Source organism: Mesoplodon mirus (assembly GCF_964341445.2).
Source record: "Mesoplodon mirus genome assembly, chromosome: 15".
In the NCBI taxonomy this organism is placed as follows: Eukaryota; Metazoa; Chordata; class Mammalia; order Artiodactyla; family Ziphiidae; genus Mesoplodon; species Mesoplodon mirus.
This window is the reverse complement of record NC_138991.1, coordinates 14,110,037-14,125,093: the sequence shown is the minus strand read 5'-3', so window position 1 is coordinate 14,125,093 and position 15,057 is coordinate 14,110,037. Positions and strand designations below refer to the sequence as shown.

Here is a 15,057-nt window from a genome sequence, read left to right as displayed (position 1 = left end):
TCTATTCCAGTCTATTCCATTATTTTCCTTTAGAAAAAAAAGCCTGCTTACTGCCACTGTTTAGACAATATTCTATGAAGGCTCATGGGCCCAGATAAATTAAACACCTCTGGAGAGCATTACGATGGTCAGTTTATAATGGCTGAGAGCTTTTTGCAAAGCTGCTATGGGAAGTGAAGTTTGTACAGTTGAGCAATTGCTTATGCCAGCTACAGTCACAGTGGTAAGTGTTTCAGGAGCATGATCTCAGCAAACTGTCCCAATAATAATACAAGATGGGTACTGTTATCTCCAGTTTAGAGATGAGAAAGTCAACGCTAAGTACGTACGTATGTCCTGCAGCTAGGAAGCAGAAGAGTTATCTTCATCCAGGAGCAGGAGATCTAACCTCACCCTCCTTGTGGGAGGCGAATAACTGTGCTCACTGAATACATTTGCTTGCCTGAAGTTTGGGGAGCAAAAGGCGATGGAATAAGCTTTGACCAGAGGTGGCTCCCAGTAGAGCGGGGCCTGCTGTTTATACAACTTGCGGGCCTTATTTAAGAAAAAGAATACAAAATTATGAGTCCAAAATTAGGTACAAAATGAATAGTTCTTTGAATTAAGAAATCACAACAAATGCATATTTTAAGAAGATGAAAAATACCACAAATTCCCAACTCAACTTCCCCTCGGCTGGATCCCCAAAATGCCAGCGACCACTCCCATACCACCCTACTCAAGGTCAAGTGCTCCAGTGGGGAATCAGCGTGGAGAGTGATGGTGGTCTCTGCTGGTTGCCGCTAACTATGAAAAGTAAGTGACTTTTGTAAATTTTACATGAACGAGTGACCCCGTGAATGCATTTCTAGGTCCCTGTCAGGGCCTTAGAAAGAGACGCGTCAAGTGAGGGGCCCAGGAGCTTAAGTTTCACTGGCTTCCCAGTAACCCCACAAGTGGAGTTGAAGGCTCTATATTATATCTCTAGAGCAAGGGCTTTGGAGTCAGCTGGACCTGAACTTCAGCCCTGGCTCAGACACTTTCTGCCTTCTTTGAGCTAAGACTTGATCATTTGTAAAAACGGGCATGCTAGCAGCATCTACCTTCCAGTCTCTTTGGGGGACCAGAGGAGATAAGAAGGGTCCCGCAAACTGGATGGGCTTAGAGCAGCCAGATTTAGCAAAGAAAAATATAGGACATCCAGTGAAACTGAAATTTCAGAGAAAAGTGAATACTTTTTTAGTATAAGTATGTATCACCTAGGACATACTTATTCTAAAAGTTATTCCTTGTTTTTCTGTAACTCACATTTATCTGGGCACCCTGTATTTCTTGAGCTTAACAAATGGCAGTGGTTGACACTGTTTTCGGATTGAGGCATCCGAGTGTTCCATAACAGGGCTTCATAAATATTAGAAAGTGCGTGAGAGGGAGAAAAATGCTGCATAGACTCTGTTCATAACAGTTTATTATGGGGAAGATTGAAACAGGTGGCCAGGAGAGGATGAAGCAAGTGGGGTGCCTTAATTTGAGGGTATGTGTGGAGGGGGTTATACCACTGACTTTGGGTAAGCCAATTAAGTCCTTGGGACTTCAGTTTCCCCTACCTGTACAATGGGTGAAAGGAGATTCTTGAACTCTCCTCCTGCAGATATAACCAAAAATGGCACTTTCTCATCATACAGATGTCACCTCCTCAGTGAGGTCTTCCCTGACTACTCCAGCCAAGATTACTGTTCCCTTGCCCCAGAACATAATTTTTCCCCCTCCATAATAATAACTTTCTGAAGTTGTCTTGATTCTTTACTTGATTGTTTGTTTACGGTCTGTCTCCCCATGTGAGAATAAGTTCCGGGAAGGCACAAAACTAGTCTGTCTTGTTCTAGCTGAATCTCCGAGGAGCTGTACCTGGCGCAGTAGATATTCCATATATGTTGAATGGATGAATGAATGAATGGATGAATGAATAGGTGGCTGAATGAATGAATTCAGTGTCACCCTTGAGATCCCTTCCAAGCAGTCTTTCTCTTCTCGGGGGCCATGCCTGGGTTGCAGAGGGAGGAGGTGTGGGTGTCGGTGGGTGGGGAGGAGGCTGGGCCCTCGCCTCCTCTAGGACCGGCTGGAGCTAGCGCGTCCGGCTGGGCGGCAGGCGCAGAGAACAGCGCGGAGGCAGCTGCAGGGCCGGAGCGCCGCACCGCGCGTCCAGCCGCCGGGGGTGTGCGTCCGCGGAGCCCGGCGTCGCGCCTCGGCGCCCCCACGCGCCCACGCCGCGGCGTGGGGACCCGGGCGGGGGCAGAGGGAGGGCCCGGCCGAGGGAGGGGAAGGGGCCGGTCCTCCCAGCGCAGGCAGCGGCCACGGCAGCCCAGGAGGCGGAGGCAGCGGCGGCAGCGGAGGTAGCAACGTGCCCGCCGCAGTCAGCCCGGCCGCGTCCGACCCGCGCCCGCCCGGCCGCCGGCACCGCACCACGCCGGGGCGCCCTCTCCACTGCGCGCGGTGAGTACCAACCACTGCGCCCAGCCCGCGCCGCCCGCCGCGATTCGCCGGGCCGGGGTTGACCCGGACCCCCTGGCCTGGGGCGTCTCTCCCGCACTCGGCCAGCCGCGGCCTCCGCAGCTGTCGGGGCGCCCGGGGCTCCCAGGGCGCCTCAGGCACAAGGGCAGTGGGGACAGCGGGCACAGCGGGCAGATCCTGTCTCGGGAAAGCCTGTCCTGGGCTCCAGGCCTCAGTTTCCCCGTGCGCCCGGGAGGCGACGACCCTGAATTTTGCACTCCCGCGTGCGGGACAAGTGCATAGAGCGCAGGCGGTGTAGACTGGCCTGGGTCCTCCGCGTTTGGTTCGTTTTATGGCCCGGGTGGCTCGCGATGAGGGGCGCTTCCCTAACCGGACCAAGAGGCGCCGGGAGCCAAACTCACGCCCTCGGGCGCTGGTTATGGGGTAACGGTGGAGCAAATGGCTGGAATTCCCGGGATGGGGCTGGAACGGCCCACTGAGCCTTTTTTCTAGCTGCATTTCTTTTTTTAAAGTCCGTTTGCGCTTGGCCCGCGCTGGTCCAGCTCTCCCGGCTTTGTACCGGAACCCGCGTCCTGGCACTGGCTGAAGTTGGAGTTGAAACTTGGAACATCAAAAGGATGTTTAGAAGGAAGCGAGGGTTTTGTTGTAATGGGACAAAGCGGAGAATGGAATGGTTTTTTAGCCTTGCAGCCTGGAGGTTTAAACGGCCGTACTGGCCCTTAAATATATTCCCTGCCCCCAAGCAAATAGGTTATAAACTCAAGGAATATTAGGACAGCTTGACAGGGAAAAACATTCGCATCGCAAATTCCTCAGCGCGCAAAATCCTCAGCTGCTGAAAGTGAAGCGCTTTGACGGGTGCGAGTTTCCTACTTCCCCTAAACGAAGCCTCGCCTGGGCTAAGAGTTGACAGCGAGCGTACGTGTTGCTGCGTTGCGAATGCTCTTTAAAAAGCAAGACTGATGCCGCGGTTTTGATGGATACCGTTTTCTTTTCTCCCCCCTTTCCCCGAAATGCAACGTAACCTTCAGAATTACTTTTATATATGTATATATAACGTTGAGGTAGATATAAATCACCCCGGTGGAGGTACTTTTTAATTACCAGGTTCAGTGAAATGAGTGAACATCGGAGTTGGGTGTTGTGGGCTAAGCAGAGCGGAGGTATAATGATTTACAAACATCAGGTGAGAATCTGAGTGCTGAATTGGGTTTGAGTTAGGGAGCTCCCTTCCAAAGGTAATTATAACCAGCGGACAATTGTGTTTCAAACCGAATCTATTAATTTCGCGAGCTCTGTCTTGCTTGAGTAAAATTTCTACTAGCAGAGTATGAGCTAGTAGCCGCTCTACCAGCCTATGGCGCTTTTGGGGGCGGGGGGAGAGAAGGAGGACCTCCTTTTTAAAATAATGTTTTGTGAAAAAAATCTTTCAAGTAACTTTACCCAAGAAAGTTTCTTTTTTTGACTCTTCTCTCCCCATCACCTTAAGCCCCTTAAACTTTATACTTCTTTGCATTTAGACATCCTCAGACTAGGAAAAGTTAATAAGTAATTTATGTAACAAATGGTGACGGTTTGAATCTTGTTTAGACTAAGCATAAAATCACGTTTGTATTCCAGGTCTCCTCGCCTTTTGAGGAAATTCTAAATTTTGCGATTTCGACCCAGGTGTTTAGACTTGAAAGGACTTGAACTTTTAAAAAAGCAGTTTATGTGTCCCATACCAAGTTAGTTAGTAGCTCCATTCTTATAACTTTAGCTTCACGATATGATTAACTATTTTATCTGAAAGGTCTTGGCATTTTTCCTGTCTTGAAATAGCTCACCTAGTGTAGTGGCCGCGTGTATGAGAATATTCTATAAACACATACATCTTTCCTAATATGAAATAACTAAAGGAAATACAACAAAATGTCGTTATCCCAATATTCTGAGATTTTTTAAAAAGATGATTTAATCACTGGAGTTTTAGAATCTTCTTGTTATGCCTTTTGTGTTGTATTAAACACATCATAAAGAAATATGATTTGTTGACTTGTTATGGGATTACCGTTTGGCAAAAACACCCAAGACATGCTGTTTCCAATAGGCGGTATTACTTCTGTTTTAAATTGTATGTAAGAGATCACAAGCCTTGTTCCAGACGGATAAATTGATAAAATGCTAGCTGCTGTTGGGAAAGCAAAATAGTCGTCGGCAAAAAAAAAAAAAAAAAGACGATGTAGCTAAGTATATTTTGAATTAGGTTGAGCTGGCTCCTGAGACCCCGGGCAGTTTGAAAAAAGGTATCCACAATCCAGGCACGTCCACTTGAAGACGTTTTGGGTTCCCCCAGGACAAGACGACTCCTTTCCCTTTCCTTATTTTTTCAGTTACTTTTCCAAAGATAACTTGTGTCAGGCGCAGGAGACCAGAGTTCTGCCGAAAGCCAACCTAACCAGCTCTGAAACGAGGACTCATTCTTACTCCTTCCACCAGATGTTTTTTAGGTGTCCTCAGCTAGAATGCCCAGTTTGAAACTAATTAGGCCAGCAATAAACTCCTTGTACAATAAAATCGCAGGCCGTGATGGTGCATAAGTGGGGTTCCTAGCAGCTCATGACAGATGCCTCTCTCTCTCGGCAGAAAGAGCCCATGGCTGTCAGGAAAAAATGAAGGGAGTGGAGATATCTTGCTTAGATTTTTGCCTGGCCCTCAATATCCAGGCACACCACACACAGCGCATTATCTTCTCCAAGGAGATGCATTGCAACCGGCGTTGAGTTTTGTCTTTGTGGGACAGGCCTGCTTAGCATAAAAATGCTTGGGGAAGAAGTAAAACCATAAGTATTAGGCAGTGGCCACAGGTCTGAGGTGTAGTGTTGGAGTGTTGAGTGTGTGTGGGTGTAGACTGGGTGGAAAGGCTTCCTCTCCACCAGGCACAGGTAAAATGCAAGGCTTTCCGGCCTGACATCAAGTTCCTTCTGGGAGAGGATAACTTTCTCCCCCAAAGATTTTTTTACCTCGTTCTCCTGATGTAGTCCTCCTTATCTTGGCGGGGCGGGGGCGGGGGGGTGTTGTGGAGGTGAAGTGGCTGGTTATTCAGTTACCTCCAAAGGCTGAACCTTCTGACTCTTGCCAAGACTGGGTTTTGTTGATGGAAGGAAACTTTTTTTCCTAGCTATCTGCTCTGAAAAAGGAGTCAGTGGACTTGGATCAAAAGGAATCTCTTTACAGAGAATTAACCCCAGAGCTGAGAAAACACGGCCTGTTGACAGAAAACACACACATACACTCCCTCTCCCCACAAGGCCTTGCTCACTCCCCATCTTTCTCCCTGACCCCCCATCCCCCAATATCATAACAGCCTTCGGGAGGGCCCACTTTTTGTCCCCCTACCGTTTGTGGCTGTTCAAACAGTCCCAAACATACAAAACAAAAAGAAGGCTCCGGTAGGGAAACAATTAGCAGAGAATTAGCTGGAGACAATGCTTCATCTTCCTATTTGAAGATCGTAACTGGCCTAATGGTGTTTAACTAACATCTCTTCTAATCCGAGGATAAACCCCCTCAATCAGGTGACAAATACTTGAAATGACTGTCTCAGACCCACTGTCTTGCTGTAAAGGCATCAGAGGGGCCAGGACTCGTTTTTTGTTGCGTGTGATTTAAAATCAGTTTCAAGATATGAGAGTACCTGCCAGGTAGATTGAGAGGAAGAAGACGAAGAAAGCCACAGGCTTTAAATTTTTTCTTTTTTTTTTTTTTGCTGCTTTTTTTTCTTTCTTTTTGCTCACTTTCATTCTGTTGGTGCCTTTGCCATGTCTCTCTGCTTAAATTATATCCGTGTATTTAATAATGATGAAAAATAGCTGAGCATTTACATGCCAGGCCTGAAATCAGCTCTTGACATGTATTTTCAGGATGGCTCTCACAACAACATTTTGAGTTAGGCATTGTTATTATTATTTTTTTTTACTATTATTATTTTGCCAACTTTGTTAACAAAGAAACTGAGTCACAAGTCAGATGACTTACGAGAGGCTGAAGAGTGAGTGAGGCCGGAATCTAGGCCTTTAGCCCTCTGCCGACAGGGCTATGAAAACCTTGCCTCAGAGAACACTTCTGCTGTCGTTTCCCTTGGAGAGAGATGCTGAATTTGGATAGTTTTAAATGCGCTGAACACGATTATTTTCTGATGTTTTTTGCTGTTGTCTTAGATGGCAGAAAAATCATATTAAGTATTTAGAAAACACAAATCTGGACTCTGGTGAGTCATGATATTTAGGAGGTTGTACATGGTTGTGTAAAGGGAAAAGAATACGACTATTTACAAGGGCTAATTTGATTTGTTCCTTCAATACTATAACGCCACCCATTTTAGTTCCTAAAAAGAGTCAATAAATTTACCGGCAGTGGCAAGGCCCTAAAATGTTACGGTAGGCTGTCCCAATCCAGTTTACCGGAAGGTGCTGGATCGCTATGGGTGGGTTGTTGCTTGGGGGTTAGATTATAAACATTTGGAGAGCAAAGAATAATTTGGAACAGGTGGTCCCAAGAGTCAGGTAACCGGAACGATTTATCTTTGCCACTTTGAAGGTTAGGGGAGGCTGGAGGTTGCCTGAATCTGGGACAGGCGGCCTGAGGGTCGGGGAGGGCCGGGAGGGCCCCCACTTTGGGATGAAGCCTAGAGGGATGGATGAGGGGGTCTCCGCACACAGACCCGGGTCTGTAGAAAGCAGGGCTTCGTCATCCCTGTCATCACCCATCCGATGATACTAGTGAGGGCGCAGATGTGGCTGCTGGTGCTTTTTTGCAAAAGGCTGCCTCTGCTTTCATATATATGCCGAAATTTAAAACAGGAGCTCAGAGAAACAGACAGCCAAGGGAGACAGGTTTACTTCTCACCAGTTTTGAGAATGTGCACATGGCCGATTGTCTTTGCCCTGTAGTGTCCATTTAGACATATTTTAAAATGAACCAAGGATTTAAAAGAGGCCAGAAATTATTTTGTCACTTAGTCTCCGCAGTAGTGTGTCAATAACTTGAAAACGGGTTGTGATTTCAATGGCACTGGATTTTTTTCCCCTCTAGTTTCCTTTTGAAGATCTAGTAAAGTTAGATTTTTAAAATCTGTGCATTCCCAGATTTAACATATCCGTACATATCTACTCATAATCATTCTGAGGAGAATTGTCAGCTCTCTGTGATTTTAACTAAAGGAAAAAATGATAAAATCGGCATTTTCCCCCCCAAAGAATGAGGAACTGGAGGGTTTGACTACTGTCTGGAGACAGCAAAGACAGCAACTTACTTTTGTCTCGCATCAGCTGAATCTGTTAGCTCCCCTTTCTTTTCTGTTCATCTCCCAAGAATGGTCTTTCATAACTGAAATGTACAGTATATTAGCCAAAAGATGTTTTAATTTTGCAGAGAAAAATCATGCCAGAGACGGCCGAGTCTGTTTCAACCATTATTGTTTCTGTAGCATGCATACTTTGGGTTTCATGGTAAGATGTGGTTTGCCAAGAAAGAAAATTACAGCAAGAAACTATGTTGAAAACATATACACTTCTGATTGAGAAATGGGAAAAACACGGAAAAATTCCGCACGGTAATTGCTTTAACGTGAGTTTTAAATGTCATTGTTTGACTTATGTCAAAAAGTCCCTCTTAGCTAATTCTCACATATGCTGTTACCAAATATCTCACCTTAAAAATGGCAAATGTGGGGCTTAACTCTGATGATCTTGAGGCTTTCAGAGATAGCCGTAGTCGTAGTGGAAACATTCCAAATTTTTAGATTGTGCAGGCTGAGTTTTTTTTTAAGGTTACTTAGATATCGATTTTATTTTCTTGACCCAAAATAAGAAAACACGGGGAATTCTCAAAAGCTTTTTACAGGCTGCTATTATGAGAAGAGAAGCCAAACCAACATGTATTAGGTCATGAGTTTGAAGTGCATAAATAAGCCCTTGAAGGTCACCAAAACAGGGCGAAAACCACCAGTTCTCCTCACCTCGGCCAAGTCAAATTCCTGCCTGTTTGACGTGTTTGATTCAAGTGGACACAGAAAGGGGGTTTCTGAGCCCACGGTTGAAAGATCTCAATTTGATTTGGGTTCCGAAGATGTTCTTGGGGTAAAGCGAGAGGGGAGGGCTGGAATTCCCATCTCCTTTGGATCACTCCCTCTCACGGCTCCACTGAAAAAGCAGGTTCCGGGGCACCCCTTCCTCCAAAGGAGATGTTTCTTTCCTGTTGTTTGGATATGCAGAAGCCAAAGGTCAAAAATGGCTTGCATTCCTTCTGGTCAATTTCTTCACCTCCCATCCCCTTCCTGTAGTAACTTAGTGGTTAAGGTGTTAGTAGTTTCCAGAACAAGTTTTTGGTTCCTGGGAACACATACATGTTTTTTGGGCATGTGGGGTGCAACGTGTAAGTACAAACCTTTAGGTCTTCGTTGATGGGCAGCTCCCCGAAATGCGGAGCGTGTCCGCTGCATCCCCGAGTTTGGTGTCAGCACCAGTGCTGATGGAAATTCCACGCAGGGAGAAAACCTCCTCATAGGAAAGACAGAAAGGGTATCGCTGCAAGAAAGGTTGTTTTCTTTTGTGGGTGTGTATTATTTGCACGTATGGGGACTTTTGTTTCACGGTGTTCTAGAAACACTTGTCAGCCTAGCAAAGGTCTGAATGCCCTTCCCAGTTGGGAAGGGGGTGGGGGGGGAGGGGCACAGGGGGCAGATTCCTGCACCTCTGGCCTTTTGTGCGACTGGTACAGTAGAGGGAAGCGGTGACTCGCGGCTTGGAGGGTGTCATGTGGCATAACAAGTTGTGACTTGCCGCTTGTGTTGTAAACAAAGTTTTGGCCCCATCCAGCCGTGAAAAAGAATGGAGCCGAGAAGATTATTCACCTCCGGTCTGTGACGGGCCACCGGGGCTCTCTGGTGTTCTCCTCTTGCTAAAGAGACCATACTCCCCGGAGACTTTAATTTTGGAGTGTGGAGGGAAGGGGGGTGGGAGGGGAGAAAGAATGTCTTAAACACAGCAAATGTCTGAAACGCTCCGAATGTCTTCAGCATTGCTCTGGCACCCACAAGAAAGACAAAGTGATAAAAGGACACAGAAGCAGGCTTTTGGGGGGATGGGGGGTGAACAGAGAGATTAGGGGACTTGCTAGTGGTTTGATCTAGAGTGGAGAGTTTTCTGACACCTCGGGAGCTCTGGAATGCCTTGCTGAGTGTCTTTAGGAAACTGATTTGGAAATGTCTTTCCCTGCAGCTTTGCTGGCATTTCTTTGTGCCTATTTTTAGTGAATTGTTTTTTTGTTTTGTTTTTTAAAAAGACACAAGGTTTGTTTGAGAATAACGAGTGGCCCATAGTTATTGAACACTTATTATGTGCCAGGCACTGTGCAAAGCAAACACTTATATTTCTGGCTCCAAATAGCCTTAGATGGAATGTGCTATTATTATCACCCCTATTTTACAGATGCGAAAATTGAATCTCATGGAGAAGTAACTCATCCAAGGTTATATGGCTCATGTCAGAACCAGGATTGAACCCAGTTTTGATTCCTAACCACTAGGATATCCAGCCTCCACGCGTGCTCATGTAACGAGAGCTACGTTTTCTCTACACGTCTGCCCTGGAGAGCTAGATTTTCAAGTCAGTCTCCAATCGTTTTGCTTGGAGGATATTAAGTGATGGTCAGGTATAAAAATTGGGTTCAAAATAAGAGACATCACCTGATTCTCACAGAATCTTGAGCCTGTCCTTGTAGAATAACTAAAGTTTAGAGTTGAAATCTGTTGAAATGGTGCTGCATCACTGCAGTTAGCTGGTCTAAGCTATTGTCTGTGGCCCCTTCTGTGCTAGCAGAGTTGAGTAGTTACTATAGGGACTGCGTGGCCTTCTACAGAACGTTTGCTGACCCCTGAGCTATTGCAATCTGACAAGACAGATTTTGTTGACAAGGAAGATCATGCGCTTGGGACATTACATATACCATTTCACTGATTTATTATTTATTGAGTGCCTCCTACGTGCCTCACACGTTGCATGGTGATGGGGGAAAGTTCCAAATGCATTCATTCTTCCCCTCATTTATTCAGCATTATTTACCGAGCTGTGTTCTAGGCATTGGGCTAATTACTGGCAACCCAAAGGCAAGAAGGACCCAATCTGGCACCTCTGATGACAGGATCCCAGGGTGTTTTCACCAATATCACCCTGCCTCTTCTTTACCTTTGAGGTTTCAGGGGGCAGAGATATGAATTCTTGAGCTTTCTAATATTCAAGCAGAAGGATGGAGAGAAAGACCCAACTCTGCAGACTCTTATTCAAAGAAGCCATGCCCAACTTGTTAAGAACAGTACACTGGCTTCTGTGCCTAGAACTGTGTCGGACAATGCCCATGGCTTACTCCCTGCCTCAGACAGACAGTGACCTTCTGCTACCCTTAAGAGGTGGTGGGGAGAACAGGTAGGAAAAGGGAGAATCTTTCCACATTCAAGCCTTGGCTCTGACTTACAGCCTAGAGATTAAGAGCCTGGATCTCTAAGATTTGTGAGCCAGGAGCCAGGCTGCTTGGGTTCAAATCCTTGCTCAGCATTAACCAACTATTTAGTTTTGGGCAAGTTACCTAACTTTTATGTGCCTCGGTTTCTTCACCTGTAATACAGGGTGGTTATCATGGAGATCAAGCTAATAAATATAAAGTGTTTGCAGTAGTACATGGCAAATAGTACAAGCTATGTCAGAGTCGGCTACTGTATTATTGTCGTTATTATTATTATTATTTAAGCTTAAATGTATTATTTACAAGCTTACATGACCCTAAGCTCTCTGAGTCTCAGTTTCCCCTCTGTAAAATGGGGATGACGATCATCATGACAATAATAACTGCTTCAGAAGGCCATTGTGACAAGTTAAATGAGGCAGTACATGTAAAACACTTTGCTTTGCTACAGCGCCTGCCCACATTGAATGCTCATAAGCCAGCTAGTATGCTCAAGCCAGCTGTCATTACGTTTGAGGTTATAGGGAATTACATACTGGGCCAGTGATGTGCCTTTAAGCTGTTGGTCAGTGGAGTCCTTTTTCAGCATCAAGAGAATGGAGGGCAGTGGTTAATAACACGGACCCTGAACTCAGACACTTTGGTCTGAACCTTAAGTCCATCACTCACTAACTATGCCGTCTCGGGTTGGGGACTGAGCCCCACTCAACTTCCCAAACAGTGGAGGCGACGGTCGCTGTACATTAGGAGGTTGTGAGGGTTAAAAGAGGTAGCAGGGTGTCTGGCACATAGTAAGCCCTCAATAAATGGCAGCTTGTGTTATTATCACACCCACTCCTTGCCTCACTCCCGCCCCCAGGAAAGCACTGAACATTAGTAACTTTTAATTTGAAAATAAAAGAACACATTTTAAAACTGCCAAACAGATTTAAAATTATATTTATTAAACAAAACTAAAATATGCTATGAAAGCCAGACTTTGGGCTCAGACCAAATTTTTATAACCCAAGCTTAAAGGCCAAGGAGTCCCCCAGCCACAAAGGGGACATTGTGATTGAACCTGAGACTTCAACGCTGCTATTGAGTGGTCTTTGAAATGCACGCACGTTTCCCCGTTAAAATGAAAGGGAAGTCGTGGGAAGAAAACAAATGAGGTTCTTGCTCACCCCAACAAACCTTAATGAATTGAAAAAGAAAAGCAAAAGATGACTCATTTTTCCTCTGCTACCTTATCCTGCCAAAGACGCGTGGCCCACCGCTAACCCCGGCTTTGAGAGGTACCTGCTCAGAACGTTCCAGATCTAATATGCTCTACCAGCTAAGCTACTATAAATTCTGGTCTTCGTCAGGTTTTATAGATGGTGGTATATCAGTGAGAGCTGAGACCTGAGAGCTCAGCTGCTGGTTCACATCCCAGCTGTGTCTCCCCTAACTATGCCTCAGTTTCCATATCATAGAACAGAGATAAAATATCTACTGCATAGGGTTGTAGTGAGAGGGTGTAAGAGTTAGCTATCCCTGTTGATGGTTTTCTAAAATGGTTTTTTTAAATTGAAGTTATTATACAATAATAATATAGTTAACGTAGTGATATATTTAACTATATATTATAGTAATAATAATATAGTTAATTTACAATGTTGAATTAGTTTCAGGTGTACAGCAAAGTGATTCAGTTATACATATATATACATATATGTATGTGTATATATATATATTCTTTTTCGGATTCTTTTCCATTATATGTTATTACAAGATATTGACTGTAGTTCCCTGTGCTACCTTGTGCTGTTATCTAATGAATGAAACTTCCCCAGACTTTTGGGACTTTGAAGAATTAAAGGCATACAGGTATGCCTTTATCTGAGAATTTTGAATCAAAATCATCTCAATATTCAGGGAGGGGAATTGGAGAGGGAAGAAGTGGATTTTAAAATCTCTCCCAGGAGTTGTGATATGCCAGATACTTTCACCAAGCTCATTTAATCCTCTCCCCAAAAAAAAAAATCCCATGACATTTGTGTTTCGATTAACAGATGGGAAAACTGAGGCTTACACAGGTCACGTGGCTGCCCGATGACATTCCAGGTCTCTCTGACCCAAAGCACAGGATGGTTCTACCACGTGACCTGCAGCCCTCCTAGGACAAGGGCGCAGACAATCCCAGAGACTTCTCTGTGACCCACTGACCTTTACTGACGGTCTCTTCTTACCTTTCAGTAGCATCCTTCATCCTCAGTGAGCCCGTTTTTGTGGCTTTTTTTGTGGCTCTCATTCCATTGAGAATGAATAGACTTCTTCTAAAACAACAAATGGAGAAAGGAATGGCAGTGGATCATGCAATCCTTCTCTAGGTGACATTTCTTAAGAACCTCTGGCATTTCTTGGCAACCAGTGGGGGGGCATGACCTCCTCCTCAGACCATGCTGGGTCCTAGGCTGTGATGTGGGGCCCAAAGGCAGAGATAAGGGAGGTTAGGCAGCTGATGGGGAGCACATGGAATGGACTCCCCACTCCACCACCTACCGGCTGTGTGACATTGGGCAGAGGACTTGGGCTCTCAGAGCCCCAGACTCTTCCCCAGTTCATGGGGCAGATGCCATCCATATTGGGTTTGTTAGAGAGTTTCAATACAGTGATGGATGGGGACATGGCCTGCTCATTCAGAGAGTGTCGGTTCTTATTTGCACCACCCCCAGAAGTACTCAAAGAGAAGAGTGAAAGTGAAGCTTACTTGCCTGGGGAATATTCCTTCCTGTTCTCCAGGTAGCTGCAGTCTTGGGATTTCACACATTCTGGAAGAATCTACTAGTCTCTGAAGGGCAATCTTCTTTTTAATGGGGGTGGTGTACCCTTTCCATATTAACTTAAAACATGAATGAATTTTTTTTTTTAGAGTTCTGTCTTTATCTTATTATGTGTTTGGAAAAGATATAGCAAGCATTTCAGACAAATGGTTTCACATGTTTTTAACTGCATAAGACAAAAACGGTTTAAAAATCAAGTCCACCAGGTAATTATAGCAAAAGTGGCCTCCGGGTATGGCAGGATTCATGAATGAAGAAAGAGAAACACGCATCTGAATGTGTGAAATTTTCCCCGAGATCTCTTCATTTAAATGAAATCCTTTATTCCTAAAGCTTGTCCCTGCAAGCTGCTTACAGCAAATGCCTCAAATAACAGAATTTTCTACTAACCAGAATTGCAGTTCTGCGCTCAGTTTTCAGGGGAATAAAGTGAAACAAATGAGCCTGTCAAGAATCTCGGTAAAGTCCTATCAGAGCATGTGTCTGGACACATTCAGTCTCTGTCTTTCGTCTTTGAAAGAGGAATGGCTGGCCTTTGGATGAATATGATGCTAATTAAAATGACCTCTGTGTGCTTACTCGATGACAGGATCTGTTCTGATTGAGTATAGCGATCAACTGACTTATTCCTCACAACAATTCTATGAAGGAAGTCTATTACTATTCATATTTTCAGGAGGAAAGTAAGGCACAGAGAGGTTAAGTGACTTGCTCGAGGTCACACAGCGAGTAAGGAGTAGCGCCAGGCTTTGTATGCAGATGGTTCTAGAGGTTGTCTTCATAACCCCTGCACTCCCTGCCTCCTTAACCACCATCGAAAGAATTAAATTTTCCTTCCCTTTGACCTTCACTTAACTGGACAATTAATTAGGGACAGGCATGAGAGGGAAACAAAGGGACCGTCAGTCTTAATTGTAATTTTTCAGTATTTTACAAGGATATATTGGTGTATTCTATCAGCCTCAGGTGCAGCATAATACAGGGGTTAAGAGCCAGTCTGTCCAAGTCTACTACTTACTAGCCTCATGACCTTGGGTTTACTTAAGTTCTTCTAACGTCAGTTTCCCCACTTAGGAAGTGAGGATCATGAATCTACATCATCACAGTTAACAACTATGACCTGCGTAGAAGGGCATCTGATACACATCTGATTGTCCAATACTGTTTATTACCTGTTGGAGCAAAAGTAACTATGGAAATCATATCTCACGGTGGGGCACAGTTGCAGTTGGGTACAGTTTGGAGTGGAAGAGAAGGGAAA

The 15,057-nt window shown here is 45.0% G+C and overlaps 1 protein-coding gene across 1 annotated transcript in view; it reads left to right on the top strand.

Moving 5' to 3' along the window:
• Positions 1–2,242: 2,242 nt before the first annotated feature.
• The window catches only part of EYA2 (EYA transcriptional coactivator and phosphatase 2), a 260,087-nt gene continuing 247,272 nt past the window's right edge, over positions 2,243–15,057 (top strand). The window contains exon 1 of the mRNA XM_082645805.1: positions 2,243–2,472. The gene's annotated coding sequence lies outside the window, so the exon portion shown is untranslated. The remainder of the gene's footprint in view (positions 2,473–15,057) is intronic.